We start from the raw sequence: 18056 nt of genomic DNA, 5'->3' as shown, positions 1-18056 counted from the left end.
CTCTGTGGAGAAGTTTGGAGACGCACTGCCCCCGACACCAAGGCCGAGTTCGATGGGCATGTTAAGGAGGGAAAAGCAGTCTAAAAGACTTCACTTCAGGTGGCACTGGACAGTGGCTTCCAGAACAATGTCATCAGGGGTGATGATGAGACAGAGCTCTTGGCTCCAGGCTTTAGGGCTGCCTCAGGAGGTGCAAACCACCATACAAGATCTCCCATTTGAGGGCCCAGCCGTTTTTTCTCTCAGACAATAAACTGCAGTCTAAAGGACTCACGAGCCACCCTGAAGTCCTTAAGGCTCCACACACCAGGACCACAAAGGAAACACTTTAGGCCACAACTCTTTCCCTGCTTCTACCAGGGCTCATCCAGGCGGGACACAAACTGCCAAGGGGGTAGAAACAATAACAGACGAAGGCCTCAAAGTCCCCCCTCTGACAGAAGCTCTGGTCGCCTGAGACAGTCCTTGGGAAACAAGCAGAACTTTTGACGGCGCGCCTGAGGATGGCATAGCATTCAGTTCCCCGGATCCACCCCTTTTATTTTCACACCGTCTATCCCATGTTCACAGTGCATGGTCCCGAATTACCTCAGATTAGTGGGTTTTTCACACTGTGAAACTGGGATATTTTCTCCAGTTTACCTCACACCCACTCTCCCTCCCCTTCCCTGTCTCTCCCCAGGGACCCCTCTCATGAGCAACTCCTGCAAAAAAAAAGGTGCAGGCGCTTCTGGAAGTTGGAGCGGTGGAAGAGATCCCTCGGGATCTCAGAAGGAAGAGAGTTTACTCCCAGTATTTCCTAATCCTGAAGACCAAAGGAGGGCTCTGCCCTGTCCTCGACCTCCGGAACCTCAACAAGTACATGAAGTTGAGATTTCGAATGGTTACTCTGGTCTCGATTATCCCTTCTAGGGATCTGGGTGTTTGGTACGCCGCCCTCAACTTGAAAAACGCATATTTCCATGTTGCCATCTTACCAGGTCACAGGAAATTCCTTTGTTTTACTGTGGGTCAAATGCATTACCAATTCACTGTCCTACCCTTCGGACTCTCAGCAGCTCCCCGCGTTTGCAACCAAGTGCATGGCAGTGGTAGCGGCATTCTTGAGGAAAAGAGGTGTACAGGTGTTTCCCTACTTCGACGACTGGTTAGTAAAAGGATGAAAACAGCTCATCAGGACCACATTCGACAGATTGGGTCTTATTCTCAATGTTGAAAAGTCAACTTTGATTCGGACCAGAAGAATAGAGTTTATAGAGCGGTGCTGGATGCGGATCTTGCCAGAGCCTTCCTTTCACAATCTCACTTTTGTGCGCTGCAGGCCCTCAGAGAGAACCTGAGGCGGTACCCTCACACAACAGCCCGGAACAGCCTGAGGCTGTTCAGTCATATGGTGGCATATACATATGTGGTACAGCACGCAAGGCTGTACCTCAAACCTCTACAGAGCTGGTTAGCCACAGTGTACCAGCCGGCTTGCCACAGCATAGACAGTATGGCCGTCCCCCCCCCCATCAGGGTTGGAATCCCTGACCTGGTGGTGCAACCCAACCAATGTACGCGCGGGAGTCCCCTTTTCAGCTCCGCAGCCATCAGTTTGCCTGGTGACGGACATTTCAGTGATGGGCTGGGAAGCCCACATGGGACAGCTAAGAAAACAAGGCCTTTGGTCCCAGTCAGAGCTCCTTCTTCACATCAACATGAAAGGGTTGAAGACAGTATGTCTTCTGAGATCATCTGGACGGCAAAGTGGTATTGGTCCTTACAGACAACATGACAGCAATGTTTTGTATAAACAGACAGGGTGGAGCTCGCTCCTCTCCCCTGTGTCAAGAACCCCTCAGACGCTGGGACTTCTGCATTGCACGATAGATACACCTGGAGGTCTCATACCTGTCAGGAGTTCAGAACACGTTAGCAGACAACCTCAGCAGGTCTTTTCTCACGTACGAATGTCTATTCATTCAAAAGTCTTGAACACCATCTTCCAGAGGGGGAGAATTCTCCAGATAGACTTGTTTGCCTCAAGGTCCAACAGGAAGTGTCTCCAATTTTTCTCCTTTCAGAAGCACAGTCCGGGATCAATAGCAGATGCCTTTCTCATCCCATGGACCAGCCAGCTGTTCTACGCTTTTCCTCCTATCCCACTCATTGTGAGGGTCTGCGAAAGATCAAGCAAGACAGGGCATCAGTGTTCCTGATAGCCCCAACCTGGCCTCTGCAGCACTGGTACATCTTGCTATTCGACCTTTCTGTAAACAGTCTGGTCACCCTTCCAATGTTACCGGATCTTATCACGCAGGATCACAGGTCGCTTCTCCACCCCAACCTCCAATACCTTCATCTTATGGCCTGGAGGCTTCATGGTTAAATCCCCTGGAACTCGAATGCTCAGAGCCAGTAAGGGACATGCTCTTAGGCAGTAGGAAGCCCTCCACAAGGGCTACATATCTGGCTAAATGGAGAAGATTCTCGGCATGGGTCGCCCACAGGAGCATTCAAGCCTAATCAGCCCCAATCCCCGTGATCCGGGACTATTTGTTGCACCTGAAACATCTGGGCCTATCACAGTCATCAGTAGGTTCACCTGGCAGCGATCTCAGCCTTCCATCCAGAGGAGGCAGGCTGCTCAAGTTTTGCTAATGTAATGGTATTGCGGTTCCTGACGGACCTAAACAGACTGTATCCCCCTACTCACCAACCAATCCCTCCATGGGATCTCAACCTTGTTTTATCACATTTGACAGGACTCCCATTTGAACTTCTGGCATCGTGCTCCCTTTTATATGTGTCCTGGAAAGTAGTGTTTTTAGTAGCCATCACTTTGGCCAGAAGAGTCTCCAGGCTCAGGGCGCTTACGTCGGAGCCGCCGTATACCATGTTTTTTAAGGATAAAGTTCAATTCTGTCCCTACCCAGCATTTCTACTGAAGGTGGTATCCCAGTTTCACGTAAACCAAGATATCTTCCTCCCAGTCTTCTACCCTAGCCACATGCTAACAGTCGGGAGCATAGACTGCATTCCCTGGACATCAAAAGGGCATTAGCCTTCTATATAGAGAGAACTAAACTATTCAGAAAGTCCACCCAGCTCTTCATGGTGCTGGCAGACAGAAAGAAATGCTTTCCAGTTTCTTCTCAGAGAATTTCTTCATGGATCACTTTGTGCGTCAGGATTTGCTGTGACTTGGCGAACGTGCCAGCTCCCAAGCTTACAGCTCATTCGACGAGAGTCCAGGCCTCATCAGCAGCCTATTTGGCCCAAGTTCTGATTTAGGACATTTGCAGGGCAGCCACATAGTCCACCATCCACCTTCGCTGCTCATTACGTGATCATTTGACAAGACAGAGACAATGTTGCATTCGGCGGAGCTGTGCTTCTAGTCTAGGTCCTTGAGCTCCGACCCCTCCTCTTTGGTCTGGCTGGGGAATCACCTACTTAGAATTGACATAATCAAGCACTCCAAGAAAAAAAGACAGTTACTTGCCTGTAAATGGTGTTCTTTGAGGTATGTTGCTCATGTCCATTCTATTACCCAGCTGCCTACACACCTCTGTCGGCGCCAACCAGCAAGAAGGAACTAAGGAGGCGAAGGGTCAGCAGGCCCCTATATAGAATGTCATGGTGGCGCGACTCCAGGGGGTACTAGAGCCAACCCTGTGGGTACTTCTGAGGGAAAACTTCCCAACGAACTGTGCATGTGACATGCGCACACCTACTTGGAATGGACATGAGCAACACATCTCGAAGAACACCAGTTACAGGCAAGTAACCATCTTTTCTCCTATGAGAGTTGATGGCATCACAAATATTTGTATCATTGTAAAGAATACAGCAGGAGAAACACAGAACACTGTACTTAAGCTTCAATCAGGGTGGATTGATTTAAATTAAATTGATTTAAGTTGCCAGTTTTAATCATGATTTAAATCAGCATGCAGGAAACCGTGGTTTAAATAATCAATTTTAATCTTGTTTTGCATTTGTACTTGTTTACCTAAAGAGAGGTCAATTCTTAATGGCTAGTAACCATTAAAACATTTTGATTTGTAGCTAAAAACAGCCTTTACAGTAAATTTGGTACATTTTTACTAAACAAGAGGATATGCTGTGTCTATACAAGTTTATTAAAGCAACTATGTAGCTTAATATATATTTAATCAGATTCTTAATTTTTACATTTTTTTATGGTTAGAAAATGGTGAATGATGCATTTTTCATTTACCAGATAAATAATTTTTTTAGTCATGATTTGTTTCAAGCTGCATTTGGATGGAAATTGCTGTTTTTGTGATTTTTTTTAAATTCATTTGATTTTTTTATTAGTGTTCTAAATCTTACCTCTAAAATGTTCTGGATATATCTTTTTTTTCTTCGAGTGCTTGATCATGTCTATTCCAGGTCTCGTGCATGTGTGTGTGCGCGTGTGCGCACCACATGCACTGGAGATTTTTCCCTCAGTGATATCTGTAGGACCAGCTCTGGCGCCCTCTGCAGTGGTGCACGTATGCGCTGGTATGAGGGCACTGCCAGCCCCTCCTCCGTCTCAGTTCCTTTGTACCACCAGTGACAATACTGGAATATACTTGCCTCGGCAAGCCTTCTGCCAGTGGTTTCATCTGTAGATTTAGTGTACGTAGTTTAAGTTAATTAGAGTTAGTAGTTAGATATAGTTGTAGTTAGTTCCATGGGAACATAGCCCCAGGGGCGGAGCATGTCCCAGTCCCCAGGCTTCAAACGATGTGCTTCATATAAGAAGCCCATGCCCATAAACGATCCTCACCAGAGCTGCGTATAGTGCTTGGGTGAAACCCACATTTGAGATAAGTGCAGAATCAGCAGAAATTTCAGACCCCCACACTAAAAAGGTCCAGGACATCAGGTAAGAGCACTTGGGATGGAGTTTTCTCTCAGACCGGATTCGGAGCCTGGCTGCTCAGATTCCGCACCCCAGCACGTCGGCATCAACTCAAAGCACTCCGCCAGCACCAAGTTCATCCCATCCCCAGTCACCATCCCCCGTGCCAAATAAGTGGCACAAGAAGCTTCATGCCAGAGCCTTGGCCCCTAAGAAGGACAAACAGGGAGTGGGGGATGAGCTGAGATTTGCACCAGCTGCTCATCTTCCCAGGAACTTGGGTTGGCTACAGCCTCACCCATTAGAGCTCCTAATCCTCCTCGGGACCCACCACTGACTCCTGGCAGCGGTAGGGGTACCTGGCATCTCATGGTGCCATCGAGGCCTTAGGCCTTTCAAGGACTTGCTCTCGCTCCTGGTGCAGCTCACTCCTCAGTAGGAGAGACCGCCACGCTGAGACCTCATGGCAGCTGGCCAAGAGTGAGCTTGCCTGCACAAATCTCTGACATCTTGACACTACTCTCCAACCCCCCCATTAGTCACTGACACAATGGCTTGGACCATGGCACTTCAGGAACCTGTGGGGATTCCCTTCTGCAGCAGGGTCACAGTTGCACCATCCATCTTGGAAAAATCTGAGAGATGCTCAGCGACAGTGTCACGCCCGCCCCCAGACTTGAATGAGGAACCAGACTAAGCTGCCGGGCTTAGCGGTACCCTTGGAAGAGGCTACCCTGGCTACAGAAGAAGTCACCCACTCCACCCTTACCTGCCTCATCATCGTCATTGCCTGATGGGGCGGAAGCGGGTGTTTCTGCCACAGTCCTGCAGGATGACTTTAGAACACACCAGGAGCTACTCAAGAGGGTATCCGCGAATTTGGGCGTGGAGGCAGAGGAGCTGAAGGAGCCTACTGATGCACTCTTTGATATTTTGGCAGCAGCAGCCCCTTCCAGAGTTGCTCTTCCCATCCATGAGGGAGTTGTCAAGGCTTTATGGCAAACCCCCTCCTCTCTGCCCCTCACCTCTAAAAGGACTGAGAAAAAATATTATGTGCCTGCCAAGAGTTCAAATATCTGTACTCTCACCCATACCCAGAGTTGCTGGTGATGTCAGCTGCCAACAAAAGAGACAGACAAGGGCAGTCAAGCTTAACACCCAAGAACAAAGACACGAAGAAGCTGGACCTTTTTGGCAGAAAGATTTATTTGACTGCTAGCCTCCAGCTCCACATATTGAACCAGCAAGCCCTGCTGGAAAGATAAGATTATAATATATGGCATTTCATGGCCAAATTTGCTGACTCCTTGCCCTAGGAGTCTAAGCAGGAGTTTGTGGCTATTTTGGAGGAGGGTGAATCAGTGGCCTGAGCTTCCTTCCAGGCAGCCTCTGACATGGCCGACTCACAAACCAGAACAATGACGTCAACTGTCTCTATGCAGAGGGCCTCATGGCTATTGCCATCTGGCCTATCTGTGGAGGTCCAACAGTCCATCCAGGACCTCCCTTTCGATGGTGTCGCACTGTTCTCTGACCAAACAGATGCCAGGCTGCACGGCCTAAAGGATTTCAGGGCCATACTCACCTTCTTAGGCCTATACACTCCATCTGCATCCAGGAAACATTTCAGACCCAAGCAAATGCAGCAGTTCATGGACCAGGCCAGGAGTGAGCCCTACAAGAAAAAGAACGAGGGGAGTAAGTGAACTCAAGATCAACCCCGTGCCGGCGCTTCCCCAGTCAGGCTCAAGCTGCTATCCACCAGGTGGCAGGCAGGCCTTTTGAGGATGTGTCTGGGGGCGGTCTAGCAGACTTAACCCAGCAGCCAAACATCCCCTTCTCCTCAAACTGCCTTTCACCCTACCTTCCTGCATGGGCAGCTATAATATTGCATAAGTGAGTGTTAAGCACTATTACAGTGGAGTACACCCTTCAGTTTATTCCAATCCCTCCTTCCCATCCCCATCCGTCTTCAGGGACCCTTCTTACGAGCAACGTCTCGTTCAGGAGGTGCAAGCTGTCCTACGGGTAGGGACCGTACAAGTTCCCCTACAACTAAGAGGGAAAGGGCCCATATTGGACCTATGTCACCTCAACAATATCTCAAGGAGCTGTGGGTCTGTATGGTCTCCTGGACCTCCATCATCCCCTCACTGGATCCTGGAGACTGGTACAGCTCCCTTGACTTAAAGGATGCATGCTTCCATATTTCCATTTTCCATGCACAGATGGTTCTTACATTTTGTGGTGGGAGATAACTACTACCAATTCACGGCCCTCCCATTTGGCCTATCAACAGCACCAAAAGTGTTCATAAAATATATGGCAGTAGTTATGGCCTACCTCAGATGAGGTGTACAAATTTACCCTTACCTCGATGACTGGCTCATCAAGGATCACTCAGCTCAGGTCCGGCATAGTATCACAGTAGTCTGTGCCATCTGCCAAGAACTAGGCCTGCTGATAAACCAACAGAAATCTACATTAGTACCTGTGCAAAGAATATAGTTTGTCAAGGCAGTCTTTGACTCTACCTGAGCCGAAGCATTTCTACCACAAGCCAGACTTTAAACCATGTCAGACCTGATCACCCAGGTCACAGTTCACCCCCTCAACACAACGAGAGTTTGCCTCAGACTGCTGGGTCACGTGGCAGCATGTATCTACATGGTACAATACGCAAGAATGTTCCTCAGACCCTTTCAAATGAAGCTAGTGTCTGTTTATTCCCTGGCAAGACAAAGCCTGGATGTGATCCTTACAATCCTGACTCAAGTACTTGCCTCATTGGATGGTGGACAAACCCTGCCCACATAGCAAGAGGGGTTCCCTTTGCAGCCCCCTGCCCAATGTTCTCCTTGGTATCGGATGACTTGGACCTAGTGTGGGGAGCCCAGCTCAGATCCTTCAGGACCCAAGGCCTCTGGGGTCTGCAGAGGAGCTGACATTACACGTAAATGTCAGAGAGCTCAGGGCAACCCATCTAGCCTACAAAGTGTTCCTTCCCCAGATGTCGGGAAAGATAGTATGGGTGTTGACAGACAATACGGAATTAAGGTATTATGTCAACAAGCAAGGAGGAGCGAGATCCTCAGCCCTCTGCCAAGAGGTGCACTCTGTCTGTGGGACTTCTTCCTGGAACATATGATCCACCTCAAAGCCTCACACCTCACAGGGGTCAAAAACATGTTGGCAGATCACCTCAGCAGGTCCTTCTCTTCTCACCACAAGTGGTTCCTGTAGTCAAGGTTGTCTTCTAGAGGTGGGGAACTCCTCAGGTAGACCTATTCACAACCAAACGGAACAGGAAACATCACCATTTCTGTTCCCTACAAAGACCCCACAGCAGCTGACTTCCCAACACATTTCTCCTGTAGTGGTCAGGAGGCCTGATGTATGCCTTTCCACTGATCTCTCTCGTCCACAAAGTCCTCATAAAGATAAAGAGGGACAAAGCGTGAGTCATAATGATTGCTCCAGCATGGCCCTGTCAACACTGGTTTGGCGTGTTGCTGGACCTGGCAGTGGGAGCCTCTTAGACACTCCCGGACTATCCAGACTTGATTTCACAGGATCATGAAAGGTTGGCTGTTACATCCAAACCTTGCCTACTTACATCTGATGGCGTGGATGCTTCATGGTTAAGCGTTGAGGAGCAGGCTTATTCCACTCAGTTTCAGAAAGTCCAGCTGGAAAGCAGAAAACCCCACTACTAGAGCAACTTGCCTTGCAAAGTAGAAATGCTTCTCCTGCTGAGTGGCAGAATGAAACCACTCCCCGACCCAAGTATTGTTGCAGTCCATTCTGGAGTACTTACTGCACTTGAAACATCAAGGTCTGGTATTACCAGCAATCAGGGTACACCTGGCAGCTATCTCAGCCTTTCACCCGCATATCCAGGATAGATCAATCTTCTCCCATGAGATGACAGCCAGATTCCTGAAAGGCTTGGAAAGGCTCTTTCTGCAGGTCAGAGACCCAGTTCCCCCATGGGACCTCAGCCTAGTTGTGTTCAGACTCACTGGGCCTCCCTTTGAGCCGCCAGTGAGGCCTGGGCTCTGGTTGAGTGCGCTGTCACAGCTCCTGGAAGCAGCACCTTTGCCTGCTCGTAGCAGGTTTTGATACAGGTGGTGATCCAGGTGGAGATGTGCTGGGTGGAGATAAGTGAGCCCTTCATCCAGTCCACCACTGCCACGAAAAGCTGCGTTGACTTCCGGAATGGCCTGGTCCGCTCGATGTAGTAGGCCAAGGCTCGTCTGACATCCAGCGAGTGCCATCTCCGCTTCTCCTCCGAACCGTGTGGTTTGGGAAAGAACACGGGGAGGAAGATATTCTGGTTATAATGGAACTGAGACACCACTTTAGGTAGGAAGGCTGGGTGGGGCCTCAGTTGGACCTTATCTCTATAAAAAACGGTGTAGGGAGGCTCCGAGGCTAACGCTCTGAGTTTGGAGACCCTCCTAGCCGATGTAATGGCCACCAGGAAAGCTACCTTCCAAGAGAGGATGAGCAGAGGGCATGTAGCCATGGGCTTGAAGGGGAGTCCTGTCAACTTGGCGAGGACCAGGTTTAGATCCCAGGGAGGCACCGGGTCACGGACCTGGGGATACAGCCTCTCCACCCCCTTGAGGAGCCTGACTGACATGGGGTGGGAGAACAGGGAATGCCCTTCCATCGGCTGGTGAAAAGCCAAGATAGCTGCCAGGTGCACCTTCAGGGAAGCCAGTGCTAAACCCTGGAGCTTCAGGTGGAGCAGGTACTCCAAAATCGCCTCTATGGGCGAACCGGACGGTGGGACACCCCGGGACTCCACCCAACAGGTAAAACGCTTCCACTTGGCCCAGTACACAACCTGAGTGGAAGGTTTTCTGCTGCCCAGCAGAATCTGTTGGATCTGCGCCGAGCAGGCTCTCTCTCCCTCCGTCAGCCACAGAGTCTCCATGCCGTCAGGTGGAGGGAATCCAGGTCCAGGTGCAGCAGGTGACTCTGGTCCTGTGAGAGCAGGTTGTAGCGCCTCGGGAGCGGGATCGGCGTATCAATTGACAGGTGGAGCAGCATGCTGTACCACTGCTGCCACGGCCAAGCTGGCACAATCAGTATCATATCTGCTCTGTCCCTCTTGATTTTCAAGAGGACCTTGGGCAGGAGTGGAATGGGGGGAAATGCATACAGGAGGGTCCCCGTCCAGTCTAGAAGGAACGTGTCGGAGAGGGAGCCCAGCTCACGACCTCGAAGCAAGCAGAACCTTGGACACTTCCTGTTCCAGGATGACGCGAACAGGTCCAGTTGGGGAACCCCCCACTTCTGGAAGATTGAAGTCACCACCTCCGGGTGCAGTGACTAGTCGTGGCGGGTAAGAACGACCTGCTGAGGCGGTCCGCCTCGTCGTTCCTGACCCCCGGGAGGTGAGAGTAAGACGTGAAAATCGTGCCTCACAGCAAAGTCCCAAAGACAAGTGGCCTCCTGGCAAAGAGCCGAGGAGCGCGCTCCTCCGTCTGTTTATATAAAACATGGCCGCCGTGCTGTCTGTGAGGACCTGAATCGTCCTGCTCCTCAGGAATTTGATGAAAACTTTGCAGGCCAAGCAGACTGCCCTGAACTCTCTGATATTTATATGGAGAGCCCTCTCGTCTGGTGACCATAGTCCCTGGGTGCTCAGGTCCTTGCTGATGTGGGCCCCCCCCCACCCTCATCTGAGGTGTCCATTATCAGAGTCACTGAGGGAGCCAAGTCTCTGAAGGGAATGCCCCTCAGAACCTCCCCGGAGTCCTTCCACCAGTCCAGGGAGAACAGTACCTGAGCGGGAACCGTGACCATCTTGTTCAGCCAGTGTCTGGCTGGTGCATAGACTGAGGCCAGCCACCCTCGGAGAGGCCTGAGCTTGAGGCAAGCCAGCCTCACCACATAAGTACATGCTGCCATATATCCCAACAGCTGAAGGCAGTGCCTGGCTGTCGTCGTGGGGGACCTGTGAAGATCGCTGATTATGGCGGTCATGGTCTCGAACCGAGTCTGAGGGAGGAAGGCTCTGGCCTGGGTGGCATCCAAGGTGGCCCCTATGAACTCTATGCGCTGCACTGGGGTGAGAGTAGACTTCTGCTCATTGATGAGCAGCCCCAGTCTGGTGCATGTGGCGCAGGTAAGAGCCAGGCTGTTCCGCACATGGGCCCTGGACTTGCCCCGGATCAGCCAGTCGTCCAGGTAAGGAAATATTTGGACCCTTCTGCGGCGCAGGTGGGGCTGCAACCACTGCCATGCATTTTGTAAATACTCTTGGCGCGGACGAAAGACCAAAGGGTAGGGCTGCAAACTGGTACTGGTATCCAGCTACCATAAACCTTAAGAACTTTCTGTGACCTGGAAGGATAGTGATATGAAAGTACACGTCCATCAGGTCGAGGGTGGCATACCAGTCCCCTGGATCTAGGGCAGGAATGATGGAGGCTAGGGAGACCATATGAAACCTGGTGCGCCTGACAAACTTGTTCAGGCGGCGGAGGTCCAGAATTGGCCTCAGGCGCCCCTTGGCCTTGGGGATTAGGAAGTACCATGAGTAGAATCCCTTTCCCCGTTCCTGTGGAGGAACCTCCTCTATTGCACCGAGCGTGAGGAGGGAGTTGACCTCTTGTATGAGGAGTTGGTTTTGAGAGGGGTCCCTGAAGAGGGACTGGGTAGGGGGAGATTTGGGGGGAAGGCCGTAAGTTGTAAGGCATAGCCCTTGAGGACTATGCCAAGGACCCATTGGTCTGGTAATGGCTTCCCATTTGGCGTAGTAAGGCCGAAGCCTGTGGGTAAATAACTTGGAGCGATCCAGTGGGAAAGGAGGCGTGCCACCCTCGTGCACCCCGTCAAAACCTTTCGTTGGGTGCATTGCTGGGACCCCGGAGGGGGCCCTTGTCGGTTGCGGCGGTTGGGCGGCCGGTACCTGTCCTGACCCCTCTTGGGCTGAGTAGGTCTGGGGGGCAGCCTTGGTAGAGGTTGCGGTTGCCTCTGGGCCTGAGGGCGGGTCTGGCGCCTCGAGGCCTGGGGGATGTATAGCCCTAGGGATCTCAGGGTGGCTCGTGAGTCCTTTAGGGCATGGAGCTTTTCGTCCGTCCTCTCAGAGACGAGGCCGGTGCACTCAAAGGGGAGGTCCTGAATTTACTGTTGGACTTCCTGTGACAGACCAGAAGCTTGGAGCCAGGAGCAGTGGCGCATGACGATAGCCAAAACGATCGCCCTGCTGGCCTTATCTTCTGCGTCACTGGCTGACTGAAGTGCCACCTTAGTCACCACCACACCCTCTTGCGACACAGTGGCAAAGTCTGCGGCCTGGTCCGGGGGTAACCCCGAGGAGAACTTCTGTAGAGAGGACCACAGGTTCAAATTATATTTTCCCATGGGGACCTGAAGGTTCGCGCCCAAAAAGGTCCAGCTTCTTGCTGTCCTTATCTTTAGGGGTGTTGCCCTGGCCGCCCTGGCGGTCCCGTTGGTTCACTGCGTCCACTACGAGCGAACCTGGAGTGGGGTGCGTATATAGGAATTCAAACTCCTCCTTAGGTACATAGTATTTTCGCTCAGCACCCTTCGAAGTGTGGGCCACTGAGGAGGGGTTTGCCAGAGGGTCTTGGCTATCTTCATAACCCTCTCATGAATGGGCAGGGCCAGTCGTGATGTGCCTGCTGCCTCAGAGACCCTGAAGAGGGGGTCCTCCTCCTCCGACAGTTCCTTAATCTCTAAGCCGAGATTGTCAGCCACTCTCACCAGGAGGTCCTGGTGGCCCCGGAAGTCAAAGAGGGGGGCCCTATGGTCCCTGGCCACTGCCTCATCCGGAGAGGAGGAGGAGGACTGTGGAAGGGCCCCTGTAGAAGGGCCTTCCTCTGGGTCAGACCCGTCCTCTGAGGGGTGGCCCTCCTGTGGACAGGTTGGTGGGGGCACTGGTTGGGCCACCAAAGAGTGAATAGAGGTGGTCCCTTGGCCCATCTGGGTACCCCATGGCCCCCAATATGGCCATTGCCAGGGGCCTTGGGGCCATATAGATGCAGGCATAGGAGCCTGCTGAATCACGTCTGCGTCGTCCCTTGGAACCCGAGCTGCTTGACCTATGCTTGTAGGTCCTGGAAGGGGAGTGGCTCCGGAACGACGACAATCTCCGGTGCTGGCGTCTGCAGTGCTGATGAGGAGAGGAGCTGCTGGAGGAGCTGTAGGTGGAACGCCTCCTCCATCTGGAAGACTTATGGCGACACTTCCCAGATCTGGAGTGGGAACGGTGACGCCTACGTTGTCACGGTGCAGATCGTGAGCGCAATGTATCATGCGATGCCGAGGCGGGCTCCGCACCGGAGTATCGGAGCACAAACTGAGGTCCCCGCTCAAGGTGGAACTGTACCGTCTTCGCCTTGAGCGTTTGTCTCTCGACCGCCCTTGGTGCCGCGGTGTTGAGGAGCTCGACGACTCGGAGTCGGAGCGAGGAGGGGAGCCCGCACTCTCGACCCTCCTCAACTGTCTGGGGAGAGACCTCGATTCCCATCTCCTCCACCCACCGGGGAACCCAATGCGGGTTTACCCCGAGACACCGGTCCCAGAACCCTCGGCCGAGGGGGGGACGGAGGCGTGGGCAGGCCCATGAGGGAGCATGCCGCGGCGAACACCTCCAGTGTTAACGGCCCTTGCAGGGGCGCTCCCTCACCCCAAGGAGTCGGGGGAGGCTCCCTACGGGGAGATGCCAGTGCCGGAGTACTCTCCATGGCACGTGGCTGGGGCATCTCCTGTTGTACCCCCTGCTGTCCCGGTAGCAGGGAGGAATCCATGTGTGCGGCCACTGGCCGCTGCTTCTTCCTTGGTGCCGACGACGGTGCCGGTGCTGATGGAGCGCTCCTCACCGAGGAGACGCTCGGTGCCACTGGAGAACGCGGCGGGTCGGAGTCTGGACGAAGAGCAGACTCCATCAGAATCGCCTTCAGCCTTGCGTCCCTCTCCTTTTGGGTCCGGGGCTTGAAGGACCTATATATTCTACACTTATCCTTCCTATGTTGCTCTCCGAGGCATCGGAGGCAACGGTCGTGAGGATCACTCACGGGAAAGGATTTTGCACATGTGGTGCAGGCTTTAAAGCCCGTGGAGCCGGGCATGGCTCTGTTCTAGCCCCTAAGGGCACTATCTTACACAACTACCTAATCTACTAAGAAAAACAATTAACAAGAATGAATAGCAATACTTGTGGTATGCAAAAGGCAGACGTTCCAGTAACCTTCACAGGCGGAAAGAAGGAACTGAGGGGCTGCGGGGTCGGCGGCGCCCTATGTACCGCGGCATGAGCACAGTACTCCAGGGGGCGCCTGAGCCGACCCTACGGAGCTAGCTAAGGGGAAAAAAGTTCCGGGAATCTGTGCACGGGGCGCGCACACATCTATAATGGAATGGATATGAGCAATCACTGGAAGAGAGAACTTACCCAGTCACCACCCTTACTCAGCACCTAATTTGCATGCTGTTCATTGGTTGTATGAGGGAGACTGCACAGATGATGGATTACTTGGCCCAACTGACTCAGTTCTTCAAAACCACAACACAACCAGTGCACACAGTAACCCCAAACACATACAGCCCTTCAACACAGCACACACCCCTCATTTACCCACTGCACAAATCTCCCAACACAAATCACAAAATCCCACAGAACAACTCCCCAGACACAAATCAACACAACCACCCACACAAAACACACAATAAACCCAAACACAAATAGCCCCTCACTGCAGTGCAAACCCTTCATTTGCTACCCATACAAATCCACATAACTCCCCCAGCACACTATCCACACACACAACAGAACCAAAATATACAACCTCAAACACACAGCCTTCGACCACTGCATGCTCCCCTCATTTGCCACCTACACAAGTCAACACACATTTCCCAGCCCAATCCACAAATAGATCAACAAAACTCTCCCATCACAACACACACACTTGCCCACCCTCATTCACACTTACATAAAACCATAATTGTGGGTCATCACTGGTATTTTGATAAGAGATTTTACTGTGCTTGATGCTGCACACAAAATTTTCTCCCAGAAGTGGCTCTGAGAATCACTTTGCTCTCCATTCTACACATAGCATACTGCTCAGAGCAGCTGCAACAGCAGACTTGGTGATGTGAGAGCAGCCATGATGGGGATGAAAGAACATTTATGCAAAGAGACATGGGACAAAGGAGATAAGACTGGCACTTCCCTGGGTCTATGGAAATACAAATAATATAATAGAAACTAGAAGATGTAACAGGAGAAAGAAATGGAGAAAATTCAACTTCTCAGAAACTGGGCCTTTTTCAATTTCACACCAAAAGTCCTGCTGAGGCATTGGGCAGGGCCAACTTATCTGAACAGTATGATAAGAAAAAGGGAGCATAGGCTAGTATTAAAATGCTTTCAGCCCTCAATCATCTTTCCAGGGCCCCAGTCTCCTCTCCAAGCAGGCTCAAAACCTTAAGCACATTTAAATTTTTCACTTGCTCTTTTTTCTTCTTCTCTGGCGCGCGCCGCCGCCCCCCCCCCCCCCCCAGTTTCATTCTCAGTCACCTGTAACATTGGCCTGCAATTCATGGATTGAAAGGCCGAAAGAACCACTATGGTGTAGCCTAATCTGCACAGGACAGAAAATTTCATCAAGTGATTCCTGAATCAAGCCTTGCTGGATGAGGTAGAACATCTCTAGAAAGAGGCCTCCAGTCTTGATTTAAAGATTTCAAATTATGGTTAATAATCCATTCCTAGGCAAATTGTACCAATGGTTAATCACCGTCACTGTTAAAAAATCTGTGGCTTATTTCTAGTGGTATTTGCTTGGCTTTGGCTTTCAGTCATTGGATGTTGTTGATTTTTTTTTTTCTGCTAAATGACAAAGCTGTTCACGATCAGAAATCTCTTCTTCATGTGAGTACTTGTAGATTATGATAAAATCACACTCTAGCCTGGGATAAGCAAAATACATTGAGCTTATGTTTCTCACCGTAATGCAAGTTTACCAAACCTCAGCTCATTCTTGTAGCACTTTTCTGAACCCTTCCAGTTCATCAGCATCCTTTGTGAAATGTGGATGCTAGAAGGACATGCATTATTCCAGTGCTGGTGTCACCAATGCCATTTTACAAAAGTAATTCTGCCTCCCTGTTCCTACTCAGTGTTCCCCTTATTATACATCTGAGAACTTCTAGCTCTCTTCTCCACAGCATCACACAGCGGCGTTCCTCTTCAGTTTGTTCCATTAACACCTGAGGGTATGTCTACCTGAGCATATCTCCCAACCTGGGTAGACAGACTCCCACGAGCTCTGCTCAGCTAGCACACTAAAAATAGCAATGTGGATATTGTGGCATGAGGAGCGGCTTGGGATAGCTGCCCAAATCCAAGCCTGCCAGACCCCTTGGCACCAAGCTCAGGTGGCTAACCAGAGTCATGGCGTGTACTGCAATGTCCATGCACGCTGCTATCTGTAACATGCTAGTTCAAGCAGAGCTAGTGTACGTCTGTCTACCCCGGCTAGGAGGCATGCTCCCAGCTGCAATACAGACATACCTTGAGTCCTTTTCAGTGTTACTGCTGTCCATGATACAGTCCCCCATTGCAGGCATTTGCTACTGGATCTCATGGGACCTTCCCAGCTCCTATTTAAATCATAGAATCATAGAATATTAGAGTTGGAAGGGACCTCAGGAGGTCATCTAGTCCAACCCCCTGCTCAAAGCAGGACTAACCTCAGCTATATCATCCCAACCAGGGCTTTGTCAAGCCTCACCTTAAAAACCTCTAAGGATGGAGATTCCACCACCTCCCTAGGTAACCCATTCCAATGCTTCACCACCCTCCTAGTAAAAAACTTTTTCCTAATGTCCAACTTAGACCTCCCGCCCTGCAACTTGAGACCGTTGCTCCTTGTTCTGTCATCTGCCACCACCGAGAACAGCCTAGCCCCATCCTCCCTGGAACCCCCTTTCAGGTAGTTAAAGGCCGCTATCAAATCCCCCTCACTCTTCTCTTTTGCAGACTAAACAAGCCCAGTTCCCTCAGCCTCTCCTCATAAGTCCTGTGCTCCAGCCCCCTAATCATCTTGGTTGCCCTCCGCTGCACTCTCTCCAACTTGTCCACATCCTTTTTGTAGTGGGGGGCCCAAAACTGGACACAATATTCTAAATGCGGCCTCACCAATGCCGAATAGAGGGGAATAATCACTTCCCGTGACCTGCTGGCAATGCCCCTCCTAATGCAGCCCAATATGCCATTAGCCTTCTTGACAACCAGGGCACACTGCTGACTCATATCCAGCTTTTTATCCACCGTTACCCCCAGGTCCTTTTCTGCAGAGCTGCTGCCCAGCTCGTCGGTCCCCAGTCTAATTGGTTGGTCTGTAGCCTCAGCACTTCCTCAGAATGTCACTACGTTGCTTCTCTAACTGTGCTGTTGTGGCTCAATAGCATGGTTTTGTCCTACCTGAAAACTACACAATGGCGTTAAGTGCAAGAAAAGCTACCATTTATGGGAGCAATTACTCTGCTCAGTGAAATGTGCTCCTGTAGTCAGAGTATGCAATGGCATGAAAAACCTGGGACTTGATACCCAGTATTTTTTGGATTTTGTATCTACTGAAATAGGTTTTCAATATCATTTCAGTCTTTTACTAATGAGCTGCATTGCCCTGAGCAGAGCAATTGTTTAAAGGGATGATTTCAGTCACTATCTCTATGGACTCATTTGCCCTTCTTAAGCAGAATTACTTGAACAGCTGATAATATTATAGTGTCACTTTGTGTGCTTTCTTTCATGCAAGAGCCTTCTGAGGTAACAACGGGCAAAGAACAGGAAGTTTGGACAGAGCTCTCCTCCATTGGGGCAGGAGCAGAATTTAAATCTGTGTAAAGTGACATCTCACTGGGTGGCTGTGTTTTACTCACCATCATTACACATCTGCAGCTAGCTACAATGCAAACCTGCTATTAAACCTTACAGATGAATAAATTAATTCTTAGATACTGTCTGTGGAAGACTTAAGAACTCTAGACATCATTACCAGATCACTGCTCATGCATTCAGGTGGGAGGATGCCACCTGATTACATTTTGATTTCAGTCAGGTTCAGCTATCAGATGGAGTTCAGAAACATCTTATGCATGTTTCCCCCTCTCCGGGCCTTACTAAAAGGGCACTATTGAGGAATTT

Source organism: Emydura macquarii, unplaced genomic scaffold (genome assembly GCF_026122565.2).
Source record: "Emydura macquarii macquarii isolate MOO-44397 ecotype Brisbane River unplaced genomic scaffold, CSIRO-AGI_Emac_v2 contig_1170, whole genome shotgun sequence".
NCBI lineage: Eukaryota > Metazoa > Chordata > Testudines > Chelidae > Emydura > Emydura macquarii.
The sequence above is the reverse complement of the archived record's forward strand: the minus strand, read 5'-3'. Positions refer to the sequence as shown.